Source organism: Hyla sarda, chromosome 1 (assembly GCF_029499605.1).
Source record: "Hyla sarda isolate aHylSar1 chromosome 1, aHylSar1.hap1, whole genome shotgun sequence".
In the NCBI taxonomy this organism is placed as follows: Eukaryota; Metazoa; Chordata; class Amphibia; order Anura; family Hylidae; genus Hyla; species Hyla sarda.
In genome coordinates, this window is record NC_079189.1 from 157481270 (window position 1) to 157501282 (window position 20013).

At 44.0% G+C, this 20013-nt stretch overlaps 1 protein-coding gene across 9 annotated transcripts in view; it reads left to right on the forward strand.

Moving 5' to 3' along the window:
• The window catches only part of LOC130360585 (malate synthase-like), an 87813-nt gene that overhangs the window by 11196 nt on the left and 56604 nt on the right, over positions 1 to 20013 (forward strand). Inside the window, exons 1-2 of one of the 9 annotated variants that reach the window (XM_056563137.1) lie at positions 8056 to 9208; positions 18871 to 19693. The exons of 4 other annotated variants lie outside the window; for them this stretch is intronic. The gene's annotated coding sequence lies outside the window, so the exon portion shown is untranslated. Of the gene's footprint in view, positions 1 to 8055; positions 9209 to 18870; positions 19694 to 20013 lie in introns of those variants that run through there. 4 more of the 9 variants (XM_056563144.1, XM_056563160.1, XM_056563158.1 and 1 more) reach the window with 4 other exon arrangements.

Sequence of the window (20013 nt, forward strand, 5' to 3'; positions counted from 1 at the left end):
CAGCAGCTCTTTCCTGTACTGCCTAGGAACCACTAACGGCCTTTCTCCCTCCTGGGCCCCTAGCATGCCGTTGGAAAGGGACTCCCAGTACAAGATATCCTTTTCCCAATATACCCGATGCCCCTCTGTGTCAACACCTGTATGTTCAGCACGTTGTCTCAGCCCTTCAAGGGAAGGGTCACTGCGCAGAGCTTCCCGGAAATGCTCATTTCCCTCCCCCCATCTTGTGGCATCAGGGAGCACATTTCCCCCAGGTGAACTAGCATCTCCACCTTCCTCTCCCTCAGTTCCAGACATAACAATGTTACAGGCATCATACACAGGGCTATCACTCCTTCCCTCCTCCTCCTTAGGCTCACAGGATTGGGACATATCACTCACTTCTGGTCCCTCATCCTGAAATGTCACCAGGGGCACACCAACCCCTTCCCCTAGCCCATCTCTACTAGGTTTTCCCCTCTAAGCCTCAGAACCTCCAGTTCATGCCTCCGCTGGGCCTCTCTTTCTGCCGCCTCTCTCTCTGCGGCTCGTGCCTGGGCCTCTCTCTCTGCGGCTCGTGCCTCTCTCTCTGCAGTTTGGTACTGGAGAAGCAGTTGGAGTTTCATATTGGCATCCACATTCCCAAGGTGTTGTTAGGCAGTCAGCATATAAGAGTCCAAGGCGTCATGTGGAGTACTGTCCTGATGGGGAGTAATGTTGTATTCCCCAGGAGATATCAGTCCTTGGATGGCAGTTCCAGCTGTAGGACTTTGTCTCATGTCACTCAGCTTTTCTGCACGGGCATCATACTCCACAAGATCAGCAATAAGTTGTTCCTTGTTCTTTCCTGCAGTAGGGATGTCCTTTTCTTGGCACATTAGCTCCAGTGCAGGCTTGGACTGCTTGCGATATGCCTCCATATTTCCAAGATGAGACAGAAGAGGTTAAACAGGAGATGGGGAGGACAGAACTGTCTTGCACTCTTTTTGTATGCCTTTTAAACCAGCACTGAGCTCTGTCTTTGGAATTTACACACAAGAATATGTATGCAATTTCTTTTTAGTGCTAAGATTTCCTTACAGGTAAAATCCAGCAAGCACTAAAAATCTCTAAATATATCCCGACGCTGCCATCAGTTGTCACGATCACACCCTATTGGTCCAGCCAAGACATTAGAGAGAGTGGGATGGTGCAAGGGTTAAGGCCACCAGACCTCTGGGTATCCACTACTAGTCCCAGCAAGTCACCAAATTAACCCTGAGATAAACGTGTTTCCACCAGAGCTGCCTTCAGAAAGGTGAGCTCATATATTTAGAGATTAATTAAACATTTAATCTGATAAAAGGTATCACAGTGCTGACTATATAAAAATACAGAAACAAATGACATACAGGTATAAAAATATATAAAAGAGTTTTGCAAGACAAGTTCAGAAAACAAAAAATGAAGTCCTTACAGCATGATGATATAGCCGTCCTTGTCAGTGAGAGTCCAGCTCTTGTCAGTTTTTGGCACAGCCTTGAACACCCTGAGTCTAGCATTGTTAAGTATTATATATCTGCCTTTTTGGAGGGAAACTCCATTCCCCCCTCCCCTCTGATCCCACCAGGAGGGGGGGGGGGGGGCATCTCTGTTCCTGACCCCTTATCTGTTTGATTATATGATGGGACCAGAGTGCACGACTTCAAAGGAGATACCAAACAATCAGAAGGAGTAGAGGAAGTTCCGGCTCCCAAGGCTGGATAAAACATTCAAGTTTATTTCTTCATATAAAAAATCCAGTGCATGAGCAAACAATAAAAGCAATGTAGAAAGAACAACACCGAACGCACAGGTGCGTTCGGTGTTGTTCTTTCTACATTGCTTTTATTGTTTGCTCATGCACTGGATTTTTTATATGAAGAAATAAACTTGAATGTTTTATCCAGCCTTGGGAGCCGGAACTTCCTCTACTCCTTCTGATTGCTTCACCTGAGGACTTGGCCTCAGAGATTATCCGGAGCTCCCGCTGGTGCAGGTGTATTGTGCTATCTTCTATATACCTTGGAGACGACTTGGTGAGCTGATTCTTTTTATCTATTGAGATACCAAACAGCCAGACCCCCAATAAAATGCAATACACAAACCCACAGTCTGAATGACCCCTCACCCCCAGGTCTTAGTTTATACACAGATACAATTATAAAACACATGTATGTTTCCATAATCAGGCCTTGGGCCTGACAGCAGCGTATGTATATTGCCAGAGGCTTACTACACTAGGATCTACAGCCTGTTTTTCCAACTGTTTTGGGGGAACAGGATGAACCTAGTCAAGAGGGAGGTTACGTACCGCACAAGGAGACTAGGGGGTAAACCCTGTGGTGTTCTTTACGAACACCTTCTTGAAAGCCAACATTTCAAGCCCCTGGTCAGAGAGGGCTCCTCCGTGAGTAATCTCCTGCAGGGAATGGTTTGGGCCTTTCTTCCAGGAATGGGAGAGAGGAGGGCAAGTGAAGGACCTCCGTACGCCAAATGGATATCTACTGGCTTACGCTACCCCGACTCTGAAGGCGATACTTCGGAGGGGTCTGGGAGAGTGGGAGATCAGCACCCAGTCAAGGCAGTTCCTTGACAAATGGGTTCTGTTGACCCACTTCCAGAAGCCTCTGGTGCTCAGGGACTGCCCAGGTCGGGATCTGAGGGTGGGGTTGTATATTTTAAACATGAAAAGGATCCCCCAGAAGTTTTGGGACTTTGCTTGTTGCTGCTTTCAGGGGAAGCTATATGTAAGGGACAACCTGAAGTGTAGGAACTCTGATGACCGGGGATGTCCCCGAGAAGAGTGTGAGGACACGCTGGAAAGCATGGACCACTTCCTGCTTCATTGTAACTTTAGTATAGGGGTTTACAACAGGGTGGGCGCCTCCATCGGCTGGAGTCAACTTGCCGGCCTTACCTATCCGGAATGGGCTTAAGGGGCATTCAGGTCCCTGGGTGGCCGAGACCAGGGCACTTTATTATTAGTTAGTTTAGTGGTTAGGTACTACACGTGGAATGCAAGGTGTTTAGTGTCGACCCAACAGAAAATCCTCTCTGAGGTGGAGGTCTGTAGGAATATCACCGGTGACCTTGGGAAGATCAGGTCTTCGGAGAATGGCAGTCTTGGTACCAGTAGGGCTTCCCTCCTATGGAAAGGGTTTTCTTTTGATGTGCCCTAGGTACTAGGCCCTTAACCCCTTAAGGACCAGGCAATTTTACACCTTAGGACCAGAGCGTTTTTTGACCACTGTCACTTTAAACATTAATAACTCTGAAATGCTTTTAGTTATCATTCTCATTCTGGAATTGTTTTTTCGTGACATATTCTATTTTAACATAGTGGTAAAATTTTGTGGCAACTTGCATCCTTTCATGGTGAAAAATCCCAAAATTTTATGAAAAAAATGAACATTTTGCATTTTTCTAACTTTGAAGCTCTCTGCTTGTAAGGAAAACGTATATTCAAAATATATATTTTTTTGGGATCACATATACAATATGTCTACTTTATGTTTGCATCATAAAATTGATGAGTTTTTACTTATGGAAGACACCAGAGAGCTTCAAAGTTCAGCAGCAATTTTCACATTTTTCACAAAATTTTCAAACTCACTATTTTTCAGTGACCAGTTCAGTTTTGAAATGGATTTGAAGGGTCTTCATATTAGAAATACCCCATAAATGACCCCTTTATAAAACTACACCCCCAAAGTATTCAAAATGACATTCAGTCAGTGTTTTAACCCTTTAGGTGTTTCACAGGAATAGCAGCAAAGTGAAGGAGAAAATTCAAAATCTTCATTTTTTACACTCGCATGTTCTTTTAGACCCAATTTTTTAATTTTTGCAAGGGGTAAAAGGAGAACATTTTTACTGGTATTTGTAGCCCAATTTCTCTCGAGTAAGCACATACCTCATATGTCTCCTCATATGTCTATGTAAATTGTTCGGCGGGTGCAGTAGAGGGCTCAGAAGGGAAGGAGCGACAAGGGGATTTCGGAGAGAACATTTTTCTGAAATGGTTTTTGGGGGGCATGTCACCTTTAGGAAGCCCCTAGGGTGCCAAAACAGCAAAAAACAAAAACCCACATGGCATACCATTTTGGAAACTAGACCCCTCGGGGAACGTAGCAAGGAATTAAGTGAGCCTCAATACCCCACAGGTGTTTCATGACTTTTGCAAATGTGAAATTTTTTTTTTTTACATAAAATGCTTGTTTTCCCAAAAATTTTACATTTTTAAAAAGGGTTAAAGCATAAAATACCCCCCAAAATTTGAAGCCCAATTTCTCCCGATTCAGAAAACACCCCATATGATGGTGAAAAGTGCTCTACTGGCGCACTACAGGTCTCAGAAGAGGAATAGTCACATTTGGCTTTTTGGAAGCAAATTTTGCTCTGGGGGCATGCCGCATTTAGGAAGCCCCTATGGTGCCAGGACAGCAAAAAAAAAACACATGGCATTATATTTTGGAAACTAGACCCCTTGGTGAACGTAACAAGGGGTAAAGTGAACCTTAATACCCCACAGGGGTTTCACGACTTTTGCATATGTAAAAAAAAAATCTTTTTACCGAAAATGCTTGGTTTCACAAACATTTTTCATTTTTACAAAGGGTTAAAGCATAAAATACCCCCCAAAATTTGAAGTATGTAGTGTGTGGTGCTTGGTGTAAAAAGTGTAATAACAGTAATAGAAAAAAAAAAAAAAACCTGCGGCCCCCCAAAAAAGGGGTGGCAAGCGCAGCTCCCTGAACCCCTAATAGGACCCGGGGTAAGGGATCAGACCCTAATAGGACCCTGGGGGACCTATTAGGGGGTCAGGGGGGGATTTTTTTGTATTAAAAGAAAAAAAAAAGCTGCGGCCAAAAAAAAGGGGGGCGGCAAACACAGCTTCCTGAACTCCTAATAGGACCCCGGGGTCAGACCCTAATAGGACCCTTGGGGACCTATTAGGGGGTCGGAGGGGGGGGGTACTTTTTTTTCTACTTTCTTTCTACTTTTTTTCTACTTTTTTAAAAACTTTTTTTTACTTTATTCAATCCTACCTGTCCCTGCAATCCGCTGTCCCTATTCTAAGGCTCCTGAGGGGGCTCCGGAGCTCTGAGGGGGGATCCACGGTCTTCTCCTCACTGCTGTACCCGCTGACTGAACACAGAGAGCGGGTGCAGCAGCGGGAAGGGAGCGTTAACCCCTCCTCTGCCGCACTGCTATTGGCTGGACGATCGCCGGCCAATAGCAGCGTTGCTGGGGCGGTGACAGTATTGTCACCGCTCCCCAGCAACGGCAGGTGATTGGCGGTGAATTGTACACCGCCGATCACCATTTATTACACAAGTGACCCGAATCGCCGAAGATTGCTTGCGTGATTTTGCAAGCGATCTCCGGCGATCGCCGACATGCGGGGGGAGGGGACCCCACTAGGCATTTGCACGGCATGCCTGCTGAATGATTACAGAAGACATGCCGTGCCGATCTCTGCCCGGCGCGCGGCAGAGACCGGAGAAACACCAAGAAGTTCTGGAACGTCCTTGGGCCTTGTGGTTTTTGGTGTATTGTATTGTTAATATTGCTTTGTTGTAGAGTATGTGTATATTGTTTTGTATATATTGTTCTGTTTACATTAGGTGGGAAGGGGTGTATTTTAGGTTGGGTGGGGGGTTTTGGGTGGTGATAGTGGTGTGTACCCAGGACTGGACTGTTGCAGTGGGTACTATTTTTTGGGGTCTGGTATGGGTCAGTTGTGGACAAAAACTGTGACCTGTGACCTATGGACTCTGACCCATGTCCAGAGAGGGTGGGGGTGATGGGATAGTTTAGTATAGGTTGTTTTCTGCGTTATTGAGTTGTTTATGTATATTCTGTATTGATTTTCTGTATAAATTTTATTTTTTTAATTATTTGTATAATGTCATAGTTATTTTGAGAGAAAGGCAGTCGGACCTAAGAGTATTCATTCCCTTAGTTATGTGAGCGTGATGTTGTGATTTTCTTTGGTATTTTTATGTTTCCTGATGTAGATTAGTTTTTGTTTGTGGGTGTGTGGGGGGGGGGGTTAAATAAAAAAATTTACAAAAAAAATTTAAAACATAAAGAAAAAAACATTTTAAGAAAACATTTTTTTTCCAAGTTGGATTATTTTAGTTATGGCAGCTAGCCATATTTTTGTTTTGTTACGGGAAGGGGGGGAATGAGGTTATGTTTCCTAGTTTGGATATTTTTAGTTGTTGATCACAGCGAGGAAAGCTTTATTTATGTTCATTAGGTGTGTGTGTGTTGGACTGTAGTAGGTAATGATTTATTTATTTATTTTTGTTTTATCTGGGCTGGCCGGTTAGGAAGGTTTAAGTTGTTATTTTGAGACGGATAGTTTGCTTTTATGTTCAGTTTTGTTAATTATGTTACAGTGAAATTAACTTGTTTTGTGTTTTGTAAAGTTTTGTACTTTTATAATAAAAAAGAGTGTCAGCAGAGAATACTGATCAGACAGAAAAGTACTATACAACTTCCTGTGGAGCATACAGCAGCTGATAAGTACTGGAAGGGTTACGATTTTTAAATAGAAGTTAACAAATCTGTTTAACTTTCTGGCATCAGTTGATTTGAAAAGAATTGTTTTCCAGAGTAACCCTTTAAGGGTTAAATCCCTAATAGTAATAATAAACATAATACATCCATGCCAAGTCAGTGAGCTGTAAAATGCATCTGAAGTGCCTACATTATATACAGACTAAGGATACATTGGCTGTTACAAATAATGCAGCTAAAGCAATCCTACCAACAGTAGTCTACCAAGAGGCAGCATGGGTCCCGGGATGTTGCCACCCCAACATATATTTCAGGCTGTGACCCTTGTTTTGCAACTCTTTGACTTGGTATTACTGCATAGTGTGAATTAATGTTTATTATTGTTTCCACTTTCAGGATTTTATATATTATTTCTAAAGCCACAACAAGAAATAGATCATAACTGGAAAATGCAAATTAAAGGACATCTGCAGCAAAAAAACAACTTATCCCCTGGATAAGTGTTTGACCGCAGGGGTCCGAACGGGGCACCTCATTGCCACTCTACGTGAGTGGCTAATGTGCGTAGCCCCCTCCATGCCCCCTCCCCATACAGTTCTATGGGAGAGGCAGGGAGGCACGAACGCTGCCTCCCCACCTCTCCCATAGAACTACATGGAGGAGGCGTGTCGGCCGCGATGTCACGTTGCGGCCAGCATGCCTCCTGCACAGGAGAGCTGCGGCAGAGCTGTGGCCCCGTGCAGGAGATTGTGGGGAGTCCCAGCGTTGGGAGCCCCGCGATCAAACACTTATCCCCCATCCTGTGGAAAGGGGATAAGTGTTTTTTTTTGCTGCAGATGTCCTTTAAAGGAGTAGTCCAGTGGTGACTCAGTGGTGAGCAATTTATCCCCTATCCTAAGGATAGGGGATAAGTTGCAGATCGCGGGGGGTCCGACCGCTGGGGCCCCCTGCGATCTCCTGTACGGAGCCCCAACAGTCCGCAGGAAGGGGGCGTGTCGACCTCCGCACGAGGCGGCGGCCGACACGCCCCCTCAATAGAACTCTATGGCAGAGCCGAAGCGCTGCCTTCGGCAATCTCCTGCTCTGCCATAGCGATGTATTGAGGGGGCGTGTCAGCGCCGCTTCGTGCGGAGGTCGACACCCGCTATCTGGCCGGAGAGCCTGGCCCCTGTACAGAGAGATCGCAGGGGGCCCCAGCGGTCGGACCCCCCGCGATCTCAAACTTATCCCCTATCCTTAGGATAGGGGATAAGTTTTTCACCACTGGACTACCCCTTTAAGGAAAGACTGAAAATACTTTTTAAAATACTTTCTTGCCTGGACTTGAAAACTACATCTAAAACCTGAACTTGAAAATAAATCCTAATTTTTTTATCCCAGACAACCGCTAGAGAAAAATATTAATATTATACACATGCTCCTTTAGGTGTGTAAAGTTGAGAAAGGAAATTAGGCATGATACGTTAACAGTTTAGACTAAAATAGTCCACTTTCACTGTGCTCATATGGGGGGTGGGGGGGGGGGGGTATTTATCATGCGTTTTACTCAGTTTTTTTGGCGGGTCTTTGGCGCATATGCGTTGCGTCTTTTTGTTTTTGCGACTGTGCTTGCGACAATCGGGGGCCGTCATAATTCATGTTGAACCGAAATGTAGGGCGGCATAGCTACTTTTGCTGCAGTAGACGCAAATTTATTATCTGCGACATTCCTGGTTTGGCGCAATTCGCCTCACTTTTCCCGCAACTCTGTCGCATCTCGCCGCCATGAAATTACATGTCCAGGAAATTGGCTAAAGCGGCCCTGGCATCTTAACCCTTCTTTGTGTTAAAATGGCTAACCATAATGTGCTCCAGGTACCCCATTAATCAAGATGCTATGTTAGAGGTTGAATACTACCTCAAAAATTAAAAAGACTAACAACTAATTGCATCCCACACATAAGTGAACTTAATGTATTTTAGGGCAAAAACAAGTCAATGGTAAAAAACATTGAAAAATACCTCTGAGACTAAATCTTCAATCTCCTGTTCTGAGAATTATTTTTTTTTGTGAAACCTTCCGCTTGCGAGTGGGTAGATTACTCTCCTTAGAGTTATTCTGTTGAGAAGGTCCCTCTCCATCAGAGGAAATGTCACCAGACATGGCTGATTGCCTTTGAAGAGCAAAGAAGGTCGTTAGGGAAGAACAGCTAGAAGGCAAAGTAGCGAGTGACAGGCTTAACATAACAAACTTTACATGTTGCAAACCATCAAACTTCATTAACAAAGTAATCCCTACCGAAACACACGAAAGAAAAAAAAACAGCAGAGAAAGTATTTTTGAAGCGCGGGAGTTCTGGCGGCCGTTCCTGACTGGAAAACGGTCTAATGTGCTTTTCAGGACTTGCGCCAAAGTTATTAACGGACGTGCGACAAATGATAAATTTGGCGCACATCCGTGAAAAACAACGCAAGAAAAAGATGGGTAAAATGTGACAAGGCACAGCAACTATTGATAAATACCCCCCCATGGTTTTTATATAACACTGTGCAAATATTTTTGCTAATCTAGTACAATGTTTGAAGTCTGATCAAAGTCTGAGGACACTACTGTTAAATATTGATAGGAAGTACTTAAACTTCACAATCTCATTCTTCAGACTGCTGAAATAACACTACAGGTGTTTCCTCAGGAAAGTGAGTGAGTATCTACCTGATAATCATTTTATAATATGTGCAATATGTTTCCTCTGAGAGTAGCACATGTGTAATTTAGACCTAGTATGAGCAGGAATCATGGCTATGCCTGTAGAAAACTCAAGTTCCTCCTGCTAGCATATGCAAATTAGACAGTTTTTCTGCTTGAAAAGCATACATATCCGAATGAATAGTGTTTTTTATACCGTGGTTGTTATCTTGTCTGCTACATACAATATCTCACATAAGTGAGTACAACCCTAAAATTTTGTAAATATTTTATTATATATTTTCATGTGACAACACTGATGAACTGATTCTCTGCTACAATGTAAAGTGGTGAGTGCACAGTCTGTATAACAGTGTTTAACCCCCTAAGGACCAGGCGTTTTTCGTTTTTTGCACTTTCGTTTTTTCCTCCTTACCTTTAAAAAATCATAACTCTTTCAATTTTGCACCTAAAAATCTGTATTATGGCGTATTTTTTGCGCCACCAATTCTACTTTGTAATGACATCAGTCATTGTACCCAAAAATCTACGGCGAAACGGAAAAGAAAATCATTGTGCGACAAAATTGAAAAAAATTGCCATTTCTTCCGTTTCTACATAGTAAATTTTCCGTAAAAAATTACACCTTTATTCTCTAGGTCCATATGGTTAAAATTATACCCTACTTGTATAGGTTTGATTTTGTATTACTACTGAAAAAAAATCATAAATAGATGTAGGAAAATTTATACATTTAAAATTGTCATTTTCTGAGCCCTATAACTTTTTTATTTTTCCATGTTCAGGCCGCTGTGAGGGCTTATTTTTTGCGCCGTGATCTGAAGTTTTTGTTGGTGCAATTTTTGCATTGATCAGACTTTTTGATCGCTTTTTATTCATCTTTTCATGACATAAAAAGTGACCAAAAATACGCTATTTTGGACTTTGGATTTTTTTTGCGCGTACGCCATTGACCGTATGGTTTAAAAAGCTGTATATTTTTATAAATTGGACATTTCCGCACGCGGCGATACCACATATGTTTATTTTTATTTACACAGTTTTTTTTTTATTCTTGGAAATGCCAGGTGATTCAAACTTTTATTAGGGGAAGGGATCATTGAAAGGCTTAATAATTTTTTTTACACTTTTCTTATGCCATAGGGGGGGGGGGGGGCTATAACATTGCATGTACTGATCTTTACCACTGATTGATGCATCTCCATAGGAATGCATCAATCAGTGTTTTCGGTGATTGAATGCTCAAGCCTGGATCTCAGGCTTGAAGCTTTCATTCGGCAATCGGACTGCAGGAAGGAAGGTAAGAGACCTTCCTCCTGAAGTACAGCTGTTCGGGATGCTGCGATTATACCGCAGCGATCCCGAACAGCTCCCTGACCTAACTGGAACATTTTACTTTCACTTTTAGCCGCGCGGCTCAGCTTTGAGCGCGCGGCTAAAGGGTTAATAGGGCGCGGCACCGCGATTAGTGCCGCGCGCTATCAGCGGCGGGTCCCGGCTTCACTATGATGCCGGGCCCGCCGTGATATGATGTGGGTTTACCGTGTAACCCCGCGTTATATCATGGGAGCCGGACTAGGGGCGTAAGTTTACGCCCTTGGTCCTTAACAGGTTAACCTCTTAAGGACATAGGACGTTCTCTAACGTCCTCACTACCTGGGCTTTAATGCCCAAGGACGTTAGAGAACGTCCTGTTGTATTTCCGATCTCTGCCGCTCGCCGGGCAGAGATCGGAACTGGATGCCTGCTGAAATCCTTCAGCAGGCATCCAGGGCAAACGCCGAGGGGGGCCATGTAGGCCCCCCATGTCGGCGATCGCCGCAAATCGCAAGGGAAATCGCCCTTGCGATCTGCGGCGATACCGGGCTGATCGGGTCTCTGGGACCCGACCGCCCGGTAATTTCGCATGATCCCGGCTGTCACAGACAGCCAGGACCATGCTGAAGTATCGGAGCGAGGTGGCAAGCCTGCCACCTCCTCCGATCCCCTGCGATCCGTCGGTTAACTTACCGACCAATCGCAGGAGGGGGGGCGGTTACTTCCTCCCGTCCTGCCCGGCCCCTTGAAGTCCGGAGAGGACGGGAGGAAGACCGGAGGACGCGGCGGGGGACGGGGGAGTGCTGGGGACCGGCCCCGGTACTTACCTCGTCCCTGAAGACCCGGATCCCGACGAGGAAGATGGCGGCGGCGGCGACAGGTGAGTATATCTTCAGCCGCGGTCGGGCCCTTTACAGCAATGCACGTCGCCGTAAAGCGACATGCATTGCTGTATTGGGACCCTGTAAACTACAACTCCCAGCATGCCCAGACAGCCCTTGGCGTCTGGGCATGCTGGGAGTTGCAGTTTTGCAACATCTGGAGGTCCACAGTTTGGAGACCACTGTGCCCTTCCAGATGTTGCAAAACTACACATCCTCAGCATGTCCTTACTGTCCAGGCATGCTGGGAGTTGTAGTTCTGTAACATCTGGCCCTTCAGATGTTGCAGAACTACAACTCCCAGCATGCCTGGACAGTTTTGGCATACTGGGAGTTGTAGTTTTGCAACATCTGGAAGGGCACAGATTGGGAACCACTGTATTAGTGGTCTGCAAACTGTAGTCCTCCAGATGTTGCAAAACTACAACTCCCAGCATGCTGGGAGTTGTAGTTCGGCAACATCTGGCTCTAAAGATGTTGCCGAACTACTACTCCCAGCATGTCTGAGAATGCTGGGAGTTGTGGTTTTGCAACAACTGGAGGCACACTGGTTGGGAAACATTGTCTGTTTCCTAACTCAGTGTTTCCCAACCGTGTGCCTCCAGCTGTTGCAAAACTATAACTACCAGCATGCACTGATAAACTGTGCATGTTGGGAGTTGTAGTTTTGTAACAGCTGGAGGTCCCCCCCCCCCCCTGTGAATGTACAGGGTACATTCACATGGGCAGGGGGCTTACAGTGAGTATCAGGCTGCAAGTGTGCGATGCAGCAAATTTTGCGCGGCAGCTCAAACTCGCAGCGGGAACTCGCTGTAATCCCCCGCCCGTGTGACTGTACCCTAAAAACACTACACTACACTAACACAAAATAAAATAAAAAGTAAAAAACACTACATATACACATACCCCTACACAGCCCCCCTCTCCTCCCAATAAAAATGAAAAACATCCGGTACGCCACTGTTTCCAAAATGGAGCCTCCAGCTGTTGCAAAACAACAACTCCCAGTATTGCTGGACAGCCGTTGACTGTCCAAGCATGCTGGGAGTTTTGCAACAGCTGGAGGCACCCTGTTTGGGAATCACTGGCGTAGAATACCCCTATGTCCACCCCTATGCAAGTCCCTAATTCAGGCCTCAAATGCGAATGGCGCTCTCACTTTGGAGCCCTGTCGTATTTCAAGGCAACAGTTTAGGGCCACATATGGGGTATCTCCGTACTCGGGAGAAATTGTGTTACAAATTTTGGGGGGATTTTTCTCCTTTAACCCCTTATGAAAAGGTGAAGTTGGGGTCTACAACAGCGTGTTAGTGTAAAAAAATAAAATTTTTACACTAACACGCTGGTGTTGCCCTTTACTTTTCATTTTGACAAGAGGTAAAAGGGAAAAACGCCCCCCAAAATTTGTAATGCAATTTCTCCCGAGTACGGAGATACCCCATAAGTGGGCGCAAACTTCTCTGGGGGCGCACAACAAGGCCCAGAAGGGAGAGTGCACCATGTACATTTGAGGTGATTTGCACAGGGGTGGCTGATTGTTACAGCGGTTTTGACAAACGCAAAAAAAAAACCCACATGTGACCCCATTTCGGAAACTACACCCCTCACGGAATGTAATGAGGGGTGAAGTGAGAATTTACACCCCACAGGTGTCTGACAGATCTTTGGAAGAGTGGGCTGTGCAAATAAAAAATTTTGTACAGCCCACTGTTTCAAAGTTCTGACAGACACCAGTGGGGGGTAAATGCTCACTGTACACCTTGTTACGTTCCTCAAGGGGTCTAGTTTCCAAAATGGTATGGCATGTGGGGGTTATTTTGCTGTCCTGGCACCATAGGGGCTTCCTAAATGCGACATGCCCCCCGAGCAAAATTTGCTCTCCAAAAGCCAAATATGACTCCTTCTCTTCTGAGCATTGTAGTTCGCCCGTAGTGCACTTCAGGTCCACTTATGGGGTACCTTTATACTCAGAAGAGATGGGGTTACAAATTTTGGGGGGTATTTTCTGCTATTAACCCTTGCAAAAATGTGAAATTTGGGGGGAAACACACATTTTTGTGAAAAAAAATATATATTTTTTTACATATGCAAAAGTCGTGAAACCCCTGTAGGGTATTAAGGCTCACTTTATTCCTTGTTACGTTCCTCAAGGGGTCTCGTTTCCAAAATGGTATGCCATGTGAGGGTTTTTTGCTGTTGTGGCACCATAGGGGCTTCCTAAATGCGACATGCCCCCCGACCAAAATTTGCTCTCCAAAAGCCAAATATGACTCCTTCTCTTCTGAGCATTGTAGTTCGCCCGTAGTGCACTTCAGGTCCACTTATGGGGTACCTCCATACTCAGAAGAGATGGGGTTACAAATTTTGGGGGGTATTTTCTGCTAATAACCCTTGCAAAAATGTGAAATTTGGGGGGGAAACACACATTTTAGTGAAATATTTTTTTTTTTTTTTTACATATGCAAAAGTCGTGAAACACCTGTGGGGTATTAAGGTTCACTTTACCCCTTGTTACGTTTCCCAAGGGGTCTAGTTTCCAAAATGGTATGCCATGTGGGGATTTTTTGCTGTTCTGGTACCATAGGGGCTTCCTAAATGCAACATGCCCCCCAAAAACCATTTCAGAAAAACGTACTCTCCAAAATTCCCTCGTCGCTCCTTCGCTTCTGAGCCCTCTACTGCGCCCGCCGAACACTTTACATAGACATATGAGGTATGTGCTTACTCGAGAGAAATCGGGCTACAAATATAAGTATACATTTTCTCTTTTTACCCCTTGTAAAAATTCAAAAATTGGGTCTACAAGAACATGCGAGTGTAAAAAATGAAGATGGTGAATTTTCTCCTTCACTTTGCTGCTATTCCTGTGAAACACCTTAAGGGTTAAAACGCTGACTGAATGTCATTTTGAATACTTTGGGGGGTGCAGTTTTTATAATGGTGTCATTTGTGGGGTATTTCTAATATGAAGACCCTTCAAATCCACTTCAAACCTGAACTGGTCCCTGAAAAATAGTGAGTTTGAAAATTTTGTGAAAAATTGGAAAATTGCTGCTGAACTTTGAAGCCCTCTGGTGTCTTCCAAAAGTAAAAACTCATTAATTTTATGATGCAAACATAAAGTAGACATATTGTATTTGTGAAAAAAATGTTTTTTTATTTGGAATATCAATTTTCCTTACAAGCAGAGAGCTTCAAAGTTCAAAAAATGCAAAATTTTCAATTTTTTCAGCAAATTTTGAAATTTTTCACTATGATACGATGCAAGTATCGACAAAATTTTACCAATAACATAAAGTAGAATATGTCACGAAAAAACAATCTCGGAATCAGAATGATAGGTAAAAGCATTCCAGAGTTATTAATGTTTAAAGTGACAGTGGTCAGATGTTCAAAAAACGCTCCGGTCCTAAGGTGTAAAATGGCCTGGTCCTTAAGGGGTTAAAGGGGTTATCCAGGAAAAAACTTTTTTTTTGTATATATCAACTGGCTCCAGAAAGTTAAACAGATTTGTAAATTACTTCTATTAAAAAATCTTAATCCTTTCAGTACTTACGAGCTTCTGAAGTTAAGGTTGTTCTTTTCTCTCATAATTGCTCTCTGATGACAGTGCTCTCTGTCTCGGGAACTGCCCAGTTTAGAAGCAAATCCCCATAGCAAACCTCTTCTAAACTGGGCATTTCCCGAGACAGGTGTCATCAGAGAGCACAGAAAAGAACAACCTTAACTTCAGAAGCTCATAAGTACTGTAAGGATTAAGATTTTTTAATAGAAGCAATTTACAAATCTGTTTAACTTTCTGGAGCCAGTTGATATATATATAAAAAACTTTTTTTCCTGGATAACCCCTTTAATATTGTATCCCCTCAAAATAACTCAACACAGACATTAACATCTAAACCTTAGCAACAAAATTGAGTACACCCCTAAGTAAAAATAGATCTTGCACTCCCCCACCTCTTATTTGAGGATGCCCCACAGATGCTCAAAAGGGTTTAGATCTGGAGACACTTGTCTTTGTACCCCTCACCTGATTGCTGCCACATACGTTTGACACCATCTTAACCAAATAAGTTTATCTTGGACTCATCGGATCACATGACTTGGTTCCAGTAATCCATGTCCTTAGTCTGCTTGTCTTCAGCAAACTATTTGCAGGCTTTCTTGAGCATTATCTTTAGAATAAGCTTCCTTCTGGGACAACAGCCATGCACACCCATTTAATACAGTGTGTGACGTATGGTCAGAGCATTGACAGGTTAACCCCACACCCTCTGTAACAATACTGGCATCACTCATATGTCAACCTCTGGATATGATGTGCATTCAGCTTCTTTGGTCGAGTGTGGTGAGGCCTGTACTGAGTGGAACCTCTCCTGTGAAGCTATATGGTCTTGCCCACCATGCTGCAGCTCGGTTTCAGGGTCCTGGCAGTATTCTTATAGCCTAGGCCATCTATATGTAGAGCAACAATTCATTTTTTAGATCCTCAGAGTTCTTTGCCATGAGGTGCCATGTTTAATTTTCAGTGACCAGTATTAGAGAGTATGAAAGTGATAACGCCAAATTCAAAACACCTGCTTCTCATTCACACTTGAGACTTGGTAACACTAATGAGTCACATGACACTGAGGAGGGAAAAGGGCTAATTGACCCAGTATCGACATTTCCACTTAGGGGTGTACTCACTTTTGTTGCCAAGGTTTAGACATTAACCTCTTAAGCATGTAGGGCGTACCTGTATGCCCTTCACCCGGTCCCGGTGTTTAAAACGTGGTTACGCCTTGACCCCGCATCACACCGGGTCGGTCCCGGCAGCTAGTCATAGCCGGGACCCTGGTCTAACAGCGCGCCTTCAGACGCGGTGATCAAAGCTGACCGCCGCGTCTGAAAGCGAAAGTAAACGCTTACCGGCAGCTCAGTTGGGCTGATCGGGACATCGCGATAAAATCGCGATGTTCCGATCAGCTAGGACACAAGCGGAGGTCTCCTTACCTGTCTCCGCGGCATCCGATCGGCCATTGATTGCTCCAAGCCTGAGCTACAGGCTTGAGCAATCGAGCCCCTATCTGACTGATCTGTGCAAAGCTATGGCTTTGCAGGGATCAGCATAGGAGATCAGTGTGTGCAGTGTTATGGGAGCTATAGCACTGCAAAAAAAAAAGTGAAAAAAAAAGTTAACAAAGGTCATTTAACCCCTTCCCTAATAAAAGTTTGAATCACCCCCCTTTTCCCATAAAAAAAACAAAACCCTGTGTAAATAAAATTAAAAATAAACCTATGTGGTATCACCACGTGTGGAAATGTCCGAACTGTAAAAATATATTGTTAATTAAATCACACGGTCAATGGCGTCCGCGCAAAAAAGTCAAAATTGTGCATTTTTGTTCACTTTTTATATAATGAAAAAATGAATAAAAAGCAATCAAAAAGTCTGATCAATACAAAAATGGTACTGATAAAAACTTCAGAACACGGCGCAAAAAATTAGTTCTCATACCGGCCCATATGTGGAAAAATAAAAAAGTTATAGGGGTTAGAAAATGAGAATTTTTAACATATAAATTTTCCTGCATGTAGTTATGATTTTTTTTTGAAGTACGACAATATCCAACCTATATAAGTAGGGTATCATTTTAACCGTATGGACCAACAGAATAAAGATAAGATGTTATTTTTACCGAAAATGCACTGCGTAGAATCGGAAGCCCCCAAAAGTTACAAAATGAAATTTTTTCTTCAATTTTGTCGCACAATGAATTTTTTTTCTGTTGTGCCGTGGATTTTTGGGTAAAATGACTAATGTCACTGCAAAGTAGAATTGGTGGCGCAAAAAATAAGCCATCATATAGAATTTTATGTGCAAAATTGAAAGCGTTATGATTTTTAGAAGGTGATGAGGAAAAAATGAAAATGCAAAAACTGAAAAACCCAGCGTCCTTAAGGGGTTAATGGCGTGTGTTGAGTTATTTTCAGGGAAATGAAACACTGTTATACGAGCTGTGCACTTTTTCCATTGTAGTGTGTATAATTTTTTCAGTGTTGTCACATGAAAATATAGATTGAAATATTTACAAACATGTGACGGGTGTACTTATTTATATAAGATACTGTAAGTATATTGCTCTGTGTATAGGTGTTTAACATCTTATAATGTTAGCAAATATTCAGTGGTGCACTTATGGGGTGGTTCTAGGGGTCTAGACCCCCCCATTAATGAGAGGCCTAAAGAAAGTTTTTTGCAACAAACCATGGAGCCTAAGGAGGCACAGTCGGCAATCTGTGTGGAGGGAAAAAGCAGTCTGTGAGAAGGGGAACAGTCTGTGAGAGGGATTGTTAGAGAAATAGGGGTTGAGGGGGTCATAAGCATTCTGAAAGGAGTGTAAAGAAGCATGAGAGGTCTGTGTGGGCAAGAGCTGTCTGTGTGGAGGTGACATGAAAAGCAGTCTGTAGGGAGCATGAGAAGCAGTTTGTATGAGGGGGAGAAGTGTGAGAGGGGACACAAGAAGTGCTCTGTGAAAGAGGGTTTAAGAGGCTGTCTGTTAGAACAGGGGTTCTTAAGCTTAACAAGTAATCTACATGAGGGGACATAAGAAGCAAAAGGGAGATAAGTAGCTGTCTGTGTGAAGGGGGAAACGCAGATAGCAGCTCTGCTCCCCTCATAATGGCAAAGATAATTTCATGTGAATGAGGGGCATAAGCTGTCTGCGAGGTATATATGGAGCTGTCTGTGAAGACAGGAGCAGTATGGTAACAATTTTTTTTTTGTATATTGGATTTTATTTGGTAACTGTATGGTAGTATTAAAGGGGTACTCTGCTCCTAGACATCTTATCCCCTATACAAAGGATAGGGGATAAGATGTCTGATCGTGGGGGTGCCGCTGTGAACCCCCATGATCGCTCCTGCTGCACCCCATGTCATCTGCTGCACAGAGCGAACTTCGCTCTGTGCCTGATGACGGACGATACCTGGGCCAATGTATCGTGACGTCATGGCCCCGCCCGCTCGTGAGATCACGACCACGCCCCCTCAATGGAAGTCTATGGGAGGGTGTGTGGCGGCTGTCACGCCCACTCCCACAGACTTGTATTGAGGGGGTGGGGTGTGACAGCACGAGGGGGCGGGGGCGTGACATCACAATACTCCAGCCTCTGTATCGCCCGTTATAAGTCACAGAGCGAAATTCGCTCCGTGCAGCAGGAGAGATTACAGGGTGCTGCAGGAAAGATTGCGGGGGTTCCCAGGGGATAGGGGTAAGATGTCTAGGGGCCGAGTACCCCTTTAATGGCTATATGCAGCAGTAATGGTTATAGAAATGGTCATGTTGTGGCTGTTTTGTTTGGTACCATTTATGGTACACTTAGCAATATTCTTATTTGTATAAGGCCTTTATATTTTATAACTTTTTGTTGGTAATATTGTTTTTGCCTTCCCCTTATTCATTTAATACCCTAGAAACACTCCTGATCTAAATTAAAAAAAGCGCAAAAGGACTCTTCTCACACTTGGAGTTTTTCTTGCATTCGTAGAGGGCTTGTGTTAGTTTAGGAGCCTTGATAAATGAACAGCTCCAAATTCCACACACACTTAATATGGTCCTGGGCAGCTGCAGCAGCAGTATAGATGGGAAGAGCATACAACAATTTTTTAGTCATTTAGAATCTCGCTGATGTCCCATCTAATTGGTAAGTAAGTTTATGTGCCAGATCACAATGAGAGCATGGCCTGATATGTTACATGGTGGTTTGGTTAGAAAATAACTGCTGAGTCATTAATATTATGTATTGTCATGCAGAAATATGAATATGAGTCCTAAGTTTTAGGCTGTAATCTTCTTAACATGATTCCTTTTCCACCTCTTTGACATTAAAGGGGTTATCCAGGAATCGAAAAACTGAGCTTTTCTTCTTTCAAAAACAGCTCCCTGTCTGTCTACAGGTTGGGTGTGGTTCTGCAGCTCAGTTCCATTGAAGTGAATGGTGCCAAGTGAATGGAGCCAAATGGAGCCAATACCACACCCAACCTGGTGTTTTTCGATTCCTGGATAACCCCTTTAAAATTGGAATTAATCAATGTCTAAAATTGTTAACAGTGTTTTCTTTTCTATTGTGTGTAACACTCACGTTTCAGAAGACAGGAACCCCGGTGGATGTGGATCCTCTAGACCTGTGTGGCAGATGACTTGGACCGTACCAGGGAGAGGAGTCTAAGGTGCCGCTGGTTTTCACCAGCGCCCGCCGCAAAGCTGGATGAACTTGCTGCCGCAGGTGGCACCCAGGTCGCTACCCCTAGCACGGCTAGACCACACAGGCGGCTGAGGAGATGCGAGGCACAGGAGGGATATGGAAGCTCGTAGTCTGGATAGCAGAAGTTCAGGGCAGGTGGCACGGTTGCGTAGTCAGGACGTAGCAGGAGGTCAATAGGCAGGCGGCAGAGAAGCAAGATGGAGTCACAAAGCGAAGGATTAGATACACAGCAAGGCAGAAACAGGAATGCTTTCTCTCAGGCTCAAGGCAACAAAGATCCAGCAGGGGAGTGAGGAGGGTGGAGGAATATATAAATGAGCCACAGGTGAATCACACTAATGAGCGCACTGGC